The sequence below is a fragment of the Lonchura striata genome, chromosome 7 (genome assembly GCF_050655825.1).
Source record: "Lonchura striata isolate lonStrDom1 chromosome 7, ASM5065582v1, whole genome shotgun sequence".
Taxonomy (NCBI): Eukaryota; Metazoa; Chordata; class Aves; order Passeriformes; family Estrildidae; genus Lonchura; species Lonchura striata.
Window position 1 is genome coordinate 3,785,001 of NC_140709.1, and position 12,500 is coordinate 3,797,500.

General features: G+C 40.9%; 1 protein-coding gene and 1 long non-coding RNA gene across 6 annotated transcripts in view; one reads left to right on the forward strand and one right to left on the reverse strand.

Annotated features, from left to right (window-relative positions):
- Window positions 1-12,500, forward strand: part of ZEB2 (zinc finger E-box binding homeobox 2) — a 113,946-nt gene that overhangs the window by 67,545 nt on the left and 33,901 nt on the right. Inside the window, exon 3 of one of the 5 annotated variants that reach the window (XM_085584091.1) lies at window positions 5,632-5,767. The exons of the other annotated variants lie outside the window; for them this stretch is intronic. The gene's annotated coding sequence lies outside the window, so the exon portion shown is untranslated. The remainder of the gene's footprint in view (window positions 1-5,631; window positions 5,768-12,500) is intronic. 5 annotated transcript variants of the gene reach the window in all.
- LOC146766867 (uncharacterized) overlaps window positions 5,332-12,500 on the reverse strand; it is a 9,487-nt gene continuing 2,318 nt past the window's right edge. The window contains exons 1-2 of the long non-coding RNA XR_014956490.1: window positions 11,248-12,500; window positions 5,332-8,230 (exon numbers count right to left, since the gene is read on the reverse strand). The exon at window positions 11,248-12,500 is cut by the window's right edge and continues 2,318 nt beyond it. This is a non-coding gene — a long non-coding RNA (uncharacterized LOC146766867). The remainder of the gene's footprint in view (window positions 8,231-11,247) is intronic.

The following is a 12,500-nucleotide window of genomic DNA, read 5'->3' on the forward strand; positions in this document are numbered from 1 at the left end:
AAAAAAAATCCCTGGAAGTTTTCTCCCTGCTCCAAAGCAAGGGGTGGCTGGAGAAGTCTGGTGGAAACTTTCAGCCTGGAGTTGAACTTTTTTAGGAGCTAAGTGGCCCAGTGAGGAGCAGATTTGTTCTAGCCATAGGTACACAGGAGGATTTTCATGGATTCCACAAAAACAGAGGTGATTTATCTCCTCAAGTTTTTTACCTTTAACTCTGTGTAGTGAAAACTGTCCCACAGAATCAGCTGCTCTGAAGTGAAATTGCTGTTGAGTTGATATTGAGCTAAAGTGGTATTGTCCCTACCAAAAAATGAGGAGAAAGGTTATGCTGTCTGGAAAGAAAGCAAATCCCCAGTGGGTTAGGTCAGAACAGGAGAAGTTACAGCAAAATAACATGAATAATCTTAATGCATTGGTCATTGGTCTCTGCCTGGAGCTTTCCCAGCTCCACCCAAAGAGCTTGTAAGTTTGAAGATGCTCATGTCCTACCTCGGCCCTAAATTCTGGATGATTTTGAGGAATTATTCTAAAATGAGCAGCAAAATACTTTTGGCAAGCCTGGCCCTGACAAAGCTGCCTTGCCAGGTAGGAAACATTTGGATTTGCACTGAAAACGCAGCTCATGAGGTCAAAGTATCATCAAGGATAAATTTGAGTATCTTTTTTTTTTTTCTTCCAAGAGTGGCCTTATCTCCTCTGAACCTTTTGCATTCCACTATATCTTAATTGAAACGTAGGGTCTGTACTTTCTGCTCAGGGATTTTGATAAGTGTTTGCAGACTATGTAAACTTCTGAATAATAACTTTTACTGAGCCAGAAGGTCCCTTAAACATCTTCAGTATCACTTTGTGCAGTAATATTCTGCTCCCTGAGATAATGTGTTATCAATACTTCATAAGATAGCTTCAGCTCAGGGAGGGGTAAAATTCATAGCTGCTTTCAAATTATATTTTTGGGGGTTTTTTAGGGGGTAGGCCATAGATCATGCAGCTGTCAGCAAGCAGAGAATCTTGATGACTGAAATGAAATCAATGCTAGAAAAAAGTGCCCAACTTCCCTCTGAGGGAAGGAGGACTCAGTAAGTTAGGGCTGACAAGAGCAGTGAGGAAAAAGTTGCTTTTTTAATTTAAACAAAAAATAAAATTCTGTTAATTTTGGGTGTCAGCGTGAGAAAAAAGCAACCTGACTGTCTAGGTTGAACAAAATCTTCCTTTTCGCTATTTATTTTCCACCTCTTGGCAAGCTGTGATGGGTTGGTGTGTTATTGACATACTGGTGGGATGGCAAAAAGGGAAAGTCTGTGAGAGAACTCTTGCAAGGGGTGGAGGCCTTTTGTTTCCTGATTTATAGAAAAAAAAAGATCATTTTTCAGCTATCTCCCAAGGCAGAAGTTATTTAAAGCATTCTTAGAAAACAGATGACCCTCCCCCCGACAATTAAAAAGAGAGAAAAAAAAGGGATCAGGAAAAGTTTGCTTACATTTATGAAGTGTCTTTCCAATTGTAACAATCACAAGGAAATTTATAGATGGAACTGGAGAAATCAGAGCCAAAAAGGAGAAACCTGAAATACTTAAAAATATATATATATAAAGGAATAAGTGTTATAAAAAAAAATATAAATTGAAGGTTTACGGCAAATTGCAGTCTGTGATGGAAAGTAGCACCAGAAGTAAAGCTCAGGAGTTAAAGTTTTGGCTGTTTTCAGTCACCAGAGCTCAGGTCTGGTGTGAAAGCTTTACTCAGGTAAGCAAACCTGACTTACCAGGGTCCCACTGGAGGCAGAGTGCTCCAAACCATCTCATCCTCCTTCCTCCTGCTCCTCCAAAGGAGCAGCAGCTGTGGCCTACCTGGTGCCATGGCAAAGCACCGAGTGCTCTGCTATGTGTGAAATGTTTTATCTCACCAGGAGAGGGGAAAGCATGGTTTGGATGCATGCATGTGCTTTGCAGACCTGGGCACTGCACAGAAAAACCTTCCTGCTATTCGCCCAAAGTTGTAAAACTCTTCACCCTGCAATTATTTTCTTCTCCCTCTTCCCTCCCCCATCCCAAAAACAAAAAAAAAAGGGCAAGCACAGCACTGGTCAACGTTTCAAAGGATGGTTTGTTTTATCAGTCGAAAATGCTTCAGTGCCTTTGGAGAAAATGTTGCTGTTGTGCTTTTAAAAAATAATAAAAGTTACGGGATCCCTTTGAATTGGGCAAACGTTGGCAGCGCTGGCAGGAGAGACACGGAGCGTTTCAAAGTTCTGGTATGAAGGAAAAGATTCTGAATAAAACAATTTTATGTGATTTTGCAGGTGGTTTGAGCTATCATTTTATATGTACGTTTGTACCACTGCTCATTGGAATGTTCATATAATACTGACCTAATTATGCATAGAAAAAAGATAAGCCATTTACTTGATTCATTTCTTCTTTTTAAATCAAGAAAGGAACAAAAAGGCTCCTATTTTCTGAAAGAAATTGTTCGCTTTTATTGCAGAAAAGTAGCAGCTTGTGCAGAACTAGAACTGTAACAATTTTATATTCCAAAGGTTTTGTGTGTATTCGGTTAGTTACAGTAATTATACCCAATAACTGACAGCCAAAATCACGTAGGAGAAAGCAAAGGCTGTTTTCTCACACAGGCCCTGCTGCAGAACATCTGCTGAGAGATTTGCATATTAATTAACCCATATTAACTCTAATTATTCTGGGAAATTATCAAATAAATTGAATTTTCTAATTTTAACCTTTCTTTTACTTGACGCGTGTCGAGGCTGAGAGGACGCACCAGGCTATCTCACCTGGGCAATGAGCAAAGGATCTTTTCTTCCCCTTTTTTTTGCCTGGCTCCCGCAGACCTGGGGCAGCCTGGGGAGCTTTTGTGTGCCTGGTGCTTTTTTGGCTCCCGCGCTCGCTCGGGTCTCGGCGCATTTGCTGCGCCACGGCACATGTGTGCGTGTGAGCACAGATGGTGGATTTATACAGGGGTGAGGAAAGGTGGTACCTCCGAACAGTTGAGCAAACCTTAAGTTTTTTTTTCTTTTTCCTCCCCCTCTCCTTTCTTCTTCTTTTTTTTTTTTCTCCCCCCCCCCCCCCCCCCTTCCCCAGCCTGTTGTTTAGGCCTGAGCAAATAAATGGGAGTTTAATTCAATTAGAGCCTGGCTTTAGTCAGTTGCCTCATGACAGAAATTATTCAATATTTTTTCCCCCTCACATTGTTTGGTTTACACATCGCTGACTCCCTCGCTTTTGTGCTCTGTTTAGAGTGGCCGTAATGCGGTGAGCTTTTGTGTCTGCCATGTCGCCGTCCCTTTCACCGCTGTCTGGTCCTGTCAGTCCTGAGGTGCAACGATGCTATTTTGAAAACAGAAAGGTTTTAATGTATTAGGAACGGGGCCCGCGCTTGCACAGCAGCAAAGCGCTGGGAACAAAGCTGGCGGCCGCAGGGAGGGAGGATGCTCCAGCCTTGGAGGGAGGACGGAGCCCCTGGGATGGAGCCCGCAAAGTTGGCCGGACCAGCACCGCGGAGTTCCCCCAAAGCACCCCGCTCCCCAAACATCCTCAGGCACCCATTCGCTGGGAGGTTTAGCCAAAGCAACAGCTCAGGAGGAAGGCTGGCAGGCGCTCATTTCCACCTGAATGCCGCGCTGCGCTCCCCCCTGCGCGCAGCCGGGCCGGGGATGCTCGGTGCCGTTATCCCAGCGGCGCTGATCTCTCCCATTATCCCGCTGATGGGCTCCCAAGTGGCGCGTTACCTGTTAGACGCGGGATTTCCTGTTGACACCCGGAAACGCGAACAATTCCCAAACCAACCCCAACCAACCAACCAACCCAGCTGGGGCTGCCAAACAAGTAGGGACAGAGATTTTCAAGGCAGTTGTGGGTCTTTTAATTTTTTTTATTTTTTTTAGTTTGTTGGATTATTTTTTTTTTTTTAATGGAGAGGTTAGAGGTGCACAGTGCTTTTGCATGGAAGTTTGGAGGATTCTTTCCAGAGAAGTGTGTCTTTGGGAGGCGAGATGTGGCTACATCAGAGGAAGGTAGGGTTAACAACACCAAACTCTTTTCTCCCTGAACTTTAAAGGAGGAAAGGATTGTCCCTCCTGAGCTGAAATGCTGGGTTGTTTAGGCTTTAAATTGTGGGTTAAATGCAATATGAAAAATGAGTCAGATGTGTAGCTATTATCTTTGGGGTGGAGATGCCAGCAGATATGGAGCTTCTTAATAGAAACAGAGCATCATTATAAGGTGTTGGGTTTTTTTTTTGTTTTTGTTTTTTTTTTTGTTTTTGTTTTTGGTTTTTTTTTTTTTTAACATGGTGGCGTTACTCATTTTAAGTTGCAAAATGACCAGGTTCTGATTTCTGAACCTTTGAATGCAGTCTAGTTTTTATGACTTTCTACCTACTCCATGGTTTATAAAGTTGAGCAACCTTTAGGGAAGAAGGTGATAGACACAATATCTATTTATGCAAGGACACATTTCCCTTTTCTTTATGTTCTGTTTATTCAAGGTTTTGTTTCCAAGGTCTTATTACTATAAAACTTAAAGTGAGACAAGGTCTGCCCTCATGTCAGATAACAACACCAAAACAATTCTGATGGCTCAGTAGCTTATTATTTCATACTTCCAGGTCTTAAATAAATTACAGTTATTTTCACATTCCTCCTGAATATCCTTCAGGCATGATAATAAGTGCATTTTTCTGAAAAGACTGTTAATATTTCTTTTCTTCTCACTGACTTAAAATATTTTGTTGAATTGTCATGTACAATAATAATTAGAGGGGGTCTTGCTAAATTTCTTTCAGTGTGATGCTTATATTGTTTAGCTTCTTGACATATTTTACTAATCATTGCAGAACTGTTGGCAAATAGATTGTAAATTACAGTGAAATACAGAGGTGAACTAGTAGTTTAAGCATCTTTTCTATAGCATTCCTTTGCTGAAGCCTTGCATTTCTCTTTTTCTTTCTTGGATTTGGTTTTGGTTGGGTTTTTTTGGTGGGCTTTTTATTTTTTTTTTTCAATCATCAAAGGCAATTATTGGCTTGGTTTTTGAAGTGCAGATTATCAAGGTATTATTTCCTTAGAAGTGCAATACAGTAGATCGTGGAAAGCATGAGGACCTGAGTCATTTTCTGGAGAGGAGAAGGCACTAGTCTGAATGAGTCAATGAATGACACATTTTTAGGGTTGGGTTTTTTCTTCCTGAAGCATCAGTATAATGTTTCTCTCCTTTCTAATTTTTTTTTTTCTCCATGGTTAAAATAAAGTAGTCAACACTATTAGAATTTTACTAGAGGGGAAGAAAACCATGTTTTTCTGGTTTTTTTTTTCCTTGGTTTTTGGTTTTGTTGGTTTTTTTTTTTTTTTAGTATGTAGTTGCAGGCTGAGTATGAAGTTACAGTCTGGGAATAAACAAATATGGGTGACTTAAGGTCTGGATGAGTGATGTGCAGGATGAGATCCTAGTTCCACTGAAATTAAGGAGGTTGTATCAAAGTGCCAGAGAAGAAACAATTGATATTGAAAACAAGAAAATGTCCCAGAATTATTTAATTCTTTTCAGTGCTTCCAGTAAAATGCAGAACTCATTTAAATGAATTTATCTTGTATTTATTTCTCCTGAACTTAAATATTAGGGCCCACAAGCCAGGCTGCTCAGGGGCATGCCACGGGTATGAAGTCTCCAGGCCCTCCTTGATGATGCAGAACCCCTGGTTCCCAGGTTTTGGCACTGGGATTTTGGGTCCTGAGGATTTTCCTCTGAAACCTGAGGTGAGAGGGACTGGGAGTATGACAGTGATTTGTTTTGTTGGGAATATATCAGATACTGGGCCAGTGTTTTCTAGTCAGTGCTTCCCACTTGCAGGAATTGCTGCTGCAGCTGAAGTTTTGCAGTGATTGGGATTTATCCTGGACATTGAATGATCTTGTTTCTGGTGTGTTCATTCATAAAGGATCTCCCCTCTCCCTTCAGGAAACCAAGGTGGTGCTTATGTATTAAAAAGCAGGTTATGTGAGAGTTTATAACTCCTGCTCAGTGGTCTACCATTCAAAAGGATGACTCCAAATCCGGGCTTACATAGCACATAATGACAACTGACAGCAAGTCTCACATGAAATTCTTAAGGGATTTCAGAAAAGTTTTATCTGAATTTTTTTTTTACTATTACTAAAATCTTCAACCTACAATATTTGGGTAATTCTACCTCTCTCCCACCTGTCTATTTAATAGGAATTAGATATGCAGCAGCTCTCTCTGCCATTGTGCTAGCAGTGGATTTGACTTCCTCTTGCTTGAGGGTGAGGGATGAGGTGACTCATTTGACAAGAACATATAAACCACTCAGCCACCATACCAGTCTTTCTTGACCAGAGCAACGACAACAAAAAATTGCTTTATTGGTATAGATTTATTTAGTGTGAGTAAGAGATGATTTTTTTCTTTATTTCTACTTTTTATACCAACTTCATCCTAGGTGAAGAACCTTAGGACAATTTTATTTTTACCTAAGAAGTCAAGTAGCTGGGGGCTCCATTCCCAGGTATCTCCCTCATAATGGGGGCACCCTCTCAGAGTCTTCAACCCAACGTCGCTGGAGGAGAATTATTCTGTTAGCAATCATTTAAGTTAGAAATTATGAATTAAATTCTTCCAAAGTGACAGTAAGAAAGCTGAATCCCTAAAAAATAGCCATGATCAGCTGGTGCAGCTCTACTTGGGTGTGACAGCATTGTGCAAACAGTTTCAGGGCCTTCACAGCAAAAGGAAAATTTCTCAGCAGGCTGATAGACATTATGGTGGATAAATTAGAATTTACTATCTTCCAAAAACTGCTGAGGTGATATTTCAACAGAAATTATTCTTTGCTGAAAAAGTTGTACTATGGCATAACTAGAGAGAGGCACTAACATTTTTCTAAGGACTCCTCAAGAATGTGAGATTCTATTCCCTATAAAGTCACACACAAAAATGCATAGACCTCAGAAAAAAAAAATGTATTTTCCTTTAGTTAAGAATTTTTTCATTCTACATAAAAGCTAAAAACAATAATGAAAATAATAAAAGTATCTTTTGGACAAAAGATAATAGACAGCGATGCACAGTTCCAGCACCTCTTTTATCTCCTCTGTCCCTCATCATCAGTCACCACAGTGAGGAAAGAGAACTATCAGACTTGGAACTGTTCTAGTCCAGTGAAAGCTTTGATTTTCTCTCCTCTGCCACAATTCTTAGGCGTGCTGCATAGGAGTTATCACTGCTGTTTGCAAACAGCCAGGAAAAGGAAAGGGGATAAAATATTCACCTCCAAAGTCAACACAGAATGAAGCTATGCATTTATATTTCTCTTTCAAGGACATCATCAAAACTCATGGAGGCAAAGCCATCCACAGCAAACCATGAGGCTGTATAGATTTTAAGGTAATAAAGCTAACATTAACTGTCAGTTTCCAAACTGCAACCATGGTAGCCCTTTTAACTAAAGAGAAAGTTATTTTTTTTCTTTTCTGAAGAGGCTTTTTCTTCAAAGACCCTATTGATGGGAAGGTAGAAGGAAACCTGACATCATTTTGGATTCTTCCCAGCCTACCTTCAGGCATCTCTTTCTACTGCTTCTTTCATGGAGGCAGTCAAGTCTTAGTGTGACAATTTTAAAAATATGAAGCCTCTGGGCTATTATGAATTTCTGTCCCCAGAGTGAATCACTGCACAAATCCTACAAGTGAGAAGACTCAGAGGAACTGTCTATTTTCTGTTGTTTTGAGGTGGTCAGCCTGACAATGAAGGTGATATTGTGGGGAGGTGAAAGCCACATCACTTTTTACAAGGGGTAGCTCCTAACTGTGCTGGAATAGTTCACGCAGGGAAATGAGGGAAGAGGAGTAAGGAAGAGAAAGTGAGAAAAAAGAAAGAGCGAGGTGATGGAGGATATGCTGGCAGATGTCAATGGACAGCTTGGGTGATTCTGAGGATGACATGTGTTTTCCAGACAGAACAATGGCATCCAAACTGCTAATCAGAACACAGGGCTGGCTCTGTCCCTCCGCTGTAAATCTTGCATTCTTCTGTCTTCCCTGTAGCCAGCTTTTTCAGTTGGCCAGTGGAAAAAGTGGACTCAATTCTGCAGTTATCTGCAGCCTTTTTGTTCAAGTCAGTGAAGTGGTTTAAAATCACCATGAGAGTAAGAGGCAGGTAATGTAGTCAAAATGCAGGTATGAAAACTCCAGTGATTTCTCCTGTATAAAACACAAATAAATGTTGTGAACTAGGGGCTCTGCAGCCAGATTCATTCTGTTTTCTGGTTCCCCAACACTGAGAACACAGAAACAAACACAGAATTTGCAAAATGAAAGTGATTATTTTGTGCCTATTCATCAGAGGCACATTTAAATTGAACTAAATGGCATTAAATGTAAGAGAGTCTCTCAGTAGAGCTCATAACTGTTCTTCCTTTTTTTATTCTTCACTTGTCTGTCCAGTCCTGAAAAAGATTAGAGTATTCTTATAGTTTTAAACTAATCAGTAGGATAACTCTGAGTTCAGTTCTCTGTGTTTAAGAGAGAGAAAAACAGAGTTTGGAAGAGAAAATGAAGTTGCACTGTTATGGAGATAATTTTTTCTGCAGTTTGATTCCTCCTAAGATAATGTGCTTTTAATTTCTTGCGGCTTAGAAGGTATGTCCCTATATACTTAAAAATCATTGAAATCAGATCAGGGACACAGCTAAGCAGCAACAACATCTTCTTGAACATCCTGAGCAGTAGACTCATGCCAATTCCATACTGATTTCAAGCACAAGCTGAAGGTATATTGTCTTCCTCCAGGCTATGCTTTTGCTTCTCCTGTGAACGAGCTCTGTAATCTACCAGGAGAGAAGGCTATCTTGAAGGATAAATAAATAATCAATTATTTATGTTTTTAAAAGCATTCAGCTGTGCTCTTACTGCTGTGTAACCATTTAAAAGTATGTATTCAGCAGAGAAATTCCAGTCTGGGAATCTAGTGCATGTGATTTAATCAGCACCCTCAAGATCCACAGGAAGATGAGTCTCCTCCTGGTTGTCAGCATCCAAAAACTGGCCTCTCCCTGCAGTGCAGAGGCAGCTACAAGGATAGCAGAGGCTGGCTGACCACACAACTGCCAAAATTAATGTCCCTCAGTCAAGACATATAAACTTTGATGAATCCCATTGTCGTTAGCAGGAACAAAGCAACAAACACTTCCTGAGAAGAGAAGCCAAGAGGGAGCCAAGAGCCTCACCAACATGCAGTGTATCTCATCTGACAGTGCAACTTTGGTAGCAGCCTCAGGACTCTGGCTAAAAATATAAATAGAAAAAAAAAAAAATTGCCTACACGGTATAGGAGTGTTCCTTGTTATTGGAGTTTGAAATAGGATCACAGGCTCTTCTTGGAGCCTGTAGTGGGCCGGTTATCGGGGTTCAAAACAGCATCACAGTTTCCTGCTGAAGTCTGTAGCGGGTTTAACTATTTTCACAAAAGGCATATTCCAAAGGATGTGCATATAAAGGCAACCTGAGAGGTGAGACACTGACCTAAGCATCAGCTTTTAGGCTTTGGGATTAAGCAACCCTTAATCTGCATTTCAAATTCCTCTATTTTTTTGCACCCTTCTAATATCACATCTTCAGGACAGCTGGGGTCCTGTCTGTTGGCAAAATGTTGCCTCTCAAATCCTAAGCCTTCTTATTTGTGGAGTTTACGTGTTGAAGGTACATTCTATTAGAGTCACCATTCCCATAGCAATTACTGTTGCCTGAGAAATTTCTAAAAATGTACTTTTATTATCAATGTACCTTCCCTGAGAACAGTGTTTATTCTAGGGGGAAAGGAGTGGGTGTACCCTAAGCTTCCTGTTGCCATCACTTGTATCATCCTCGTTTCTCTTAGGATGAGAGACACTCATTAGTAATAGAACAGAGGAGATGGCAACCACATGCTCACACAAAGCAGGTAAGGCCTTCTCTGGTTAGAATCTGGAGATAACAAAAGCAAGGAAATGCAGGGGCAATGCTATTACTTCATTCTTAGACTGTGTCATTTATAGTTAATGTGCTCTGCTGTGTTGTGAGCACTACAGGGTTCTGTTATCTAAGAAAGCATAGAAAAGTACTCTGCTGTCTACATGCAGAGTTTAGCCATGTGTAAGTCTTTTTGCCCAAAATCATTTGCACGCGCCAAGCCAGGATACATGCTCAGGGTTTGGGATATCCAGGAAAAAGTTGGAAGAAAGCAGTTTCCTCTCTCCTGGTTCCAGGTTCATCCCACTGGCCTCTCCTAGGCAGGGCTGTCTGTAGATAGGTCATAAGGAATGTGCAATTCTTCATCACCCAAAGATGAGAAAGGAGTGTTTTTGTCCTTCTGTGGGTACTTTGGTTTTCAGCTTGCTCTGCCAATTTATTGCCACTTTTTAGCAGCCACCTACATTAATGTTACATGAAGAGCAGGGAGCGATGGGACCTGACCTTCCAGCACACCTGAGGTGACTGGGCACTCCCCAAAAGGTTAAGATGGCATGGCTGAGGCTCTGCACAATGGGCCAGAGCAGGAGGAAACCAGCAGCTCCCATCCGGTGGCACGACCCGCGCCCGCCGCCTTTCCCATCCCTCCTTCTGCAGGGAGCCGTTTGCATAAATTCCTTGCAGATCAGGGAGAAAATTGATCCCCTACTTTTCAGCTCCCTTCTTTTACTGGTTGTCACAACCTTAACAGTACTTGACATCAATGGGAGTTACATTGTGGACTGGGGGCAGTGTTTGGCCCTTAAGCGTAGTTTTTGCATGTTAATACATTAGCAACTGATGTCTTATTTGTTCAGTAACTGACAGAATAATGTACAGAGAGCACGTAAGTATGAAAAGGGGCTAGTTAGGTAATGTTGAGCAGAACATCTTCAAGACAACAGTGCAACCACTGTATTTCAAATGTCAGGCTAATTATTATCAACATTTAAATGTTAGCGTGGGCCATTTTTAATGGTGGAATTTTTCTCAGCAGGTACCATTTAGGGGAGAAAATGTCACATGTAGTTCTGCCATTGCATTGTTCAAAAAAAAAAAAAGAAGGTACATAAAACAAGGAAAGTCTTCATAGAGACAGCAAAAGGAACATCTTGTTTGCTTAAATATAAAATTAATCTGTTGGATGATAGTATTTGGGGTATCATTTGTTTTAAGGAGGCATGGAGAAGGTTTGCTAGAATCTAACAATTTCAACTGAAAGTTACACTCACCAGAGATAAAGGATACAGTTTTTTTGGAGATTCATACTTGTGCAGGTCCCAGTTGTTCTGGAGGCAGTTGAAGTCTGAGCTGTGCACTCTCTGGTAACCCCTGAACCGAAAACGAAACTTGAATATGATTCAGCACAAAATGGAATGCAGTGCCAATGATTCAGATGCTTCTCCTCTGGTCTGATCCATCCCTTACCATGTAAACATAGCACTAAATGGCAAGCACCACTGCAAGTCCAGGGCAGAACCTGGAAATAATCATGAGCAGGTTTTGCTAGCCCAACTCTTACACAGAATTATGTGAATTAATCACAGAATTAATCCCTGTGTCGAGCTCAACATTTATTTATGCTCTTTTAGTTGGTTTTTTGCTGCACCTTAGAGTCAGATGTGAAATGAGTGCCTGTTTTGTGCTGGCCATCATTGTGTTTTCCCTCCTGTTTGTGGAATTGCAGGGAGGATTTCTTTCAGTTCTTCTCTGTAGACTTGAAATAACTTGTTCCTGTGCTGTCTCTGTAGCTCCATCTCAGGCATAAGGTTTGGGTGAAGTTTGAAATCTCTTGTTTGACCCCGTGGAAAAAACAGAGTGGAGTTTGGATGTGTTGTGTAGGAGGGCTTTCATTTTTCGACACAGAGTACAACTTTATGCATCATGAGTGAGAAAATAGTAATCAGCTCGAAATGCATTAAGCATGCTTTGCCCAGTGACCCACATTTAAAGAAACTATTGTCAGTTATTATAATAAAAAAAAAAATCTTTTTGTTTTCCTGTAAAGGCAGAGCTAGGGTGCTGAGGTGTGCTTGTGCTGACAGCAGTGGCAACACTTAACTTCTGAAAATGGGAAAGCAAAGGTTGTGGTGATATTATATTGAATTTCACATGGTGAGGTTGGGGTTTTTTTAATGCTTCTAAGCCTGATTTGACACACAGAAAAAACAAACGCACGCAGTTAGTCGCCAAACTTCACAAAAGTCTGAAACAGCAAAGAAAAATCCCCTGGCATGAGCAGTGCTGAAATAGATGTAATTAGTGTGCAGAGAGATCCTCACAGCCTTGTCTCTACCCACATGAATAATTATTGTCACTGTTTGAAATTGTTTTACCTGAGTGACGGATTCCGTCCAGGGGCTGTGGACACGGGCATCCTCTGCTAATGCAGCTCTGTAAAAGATGGCAGAGGGCTTCTGTAAGTGAAGTTGACAGCAGTTATTTATTTAGTTTAAAAGTATTTACTACTATTTGTGAGAGAGAA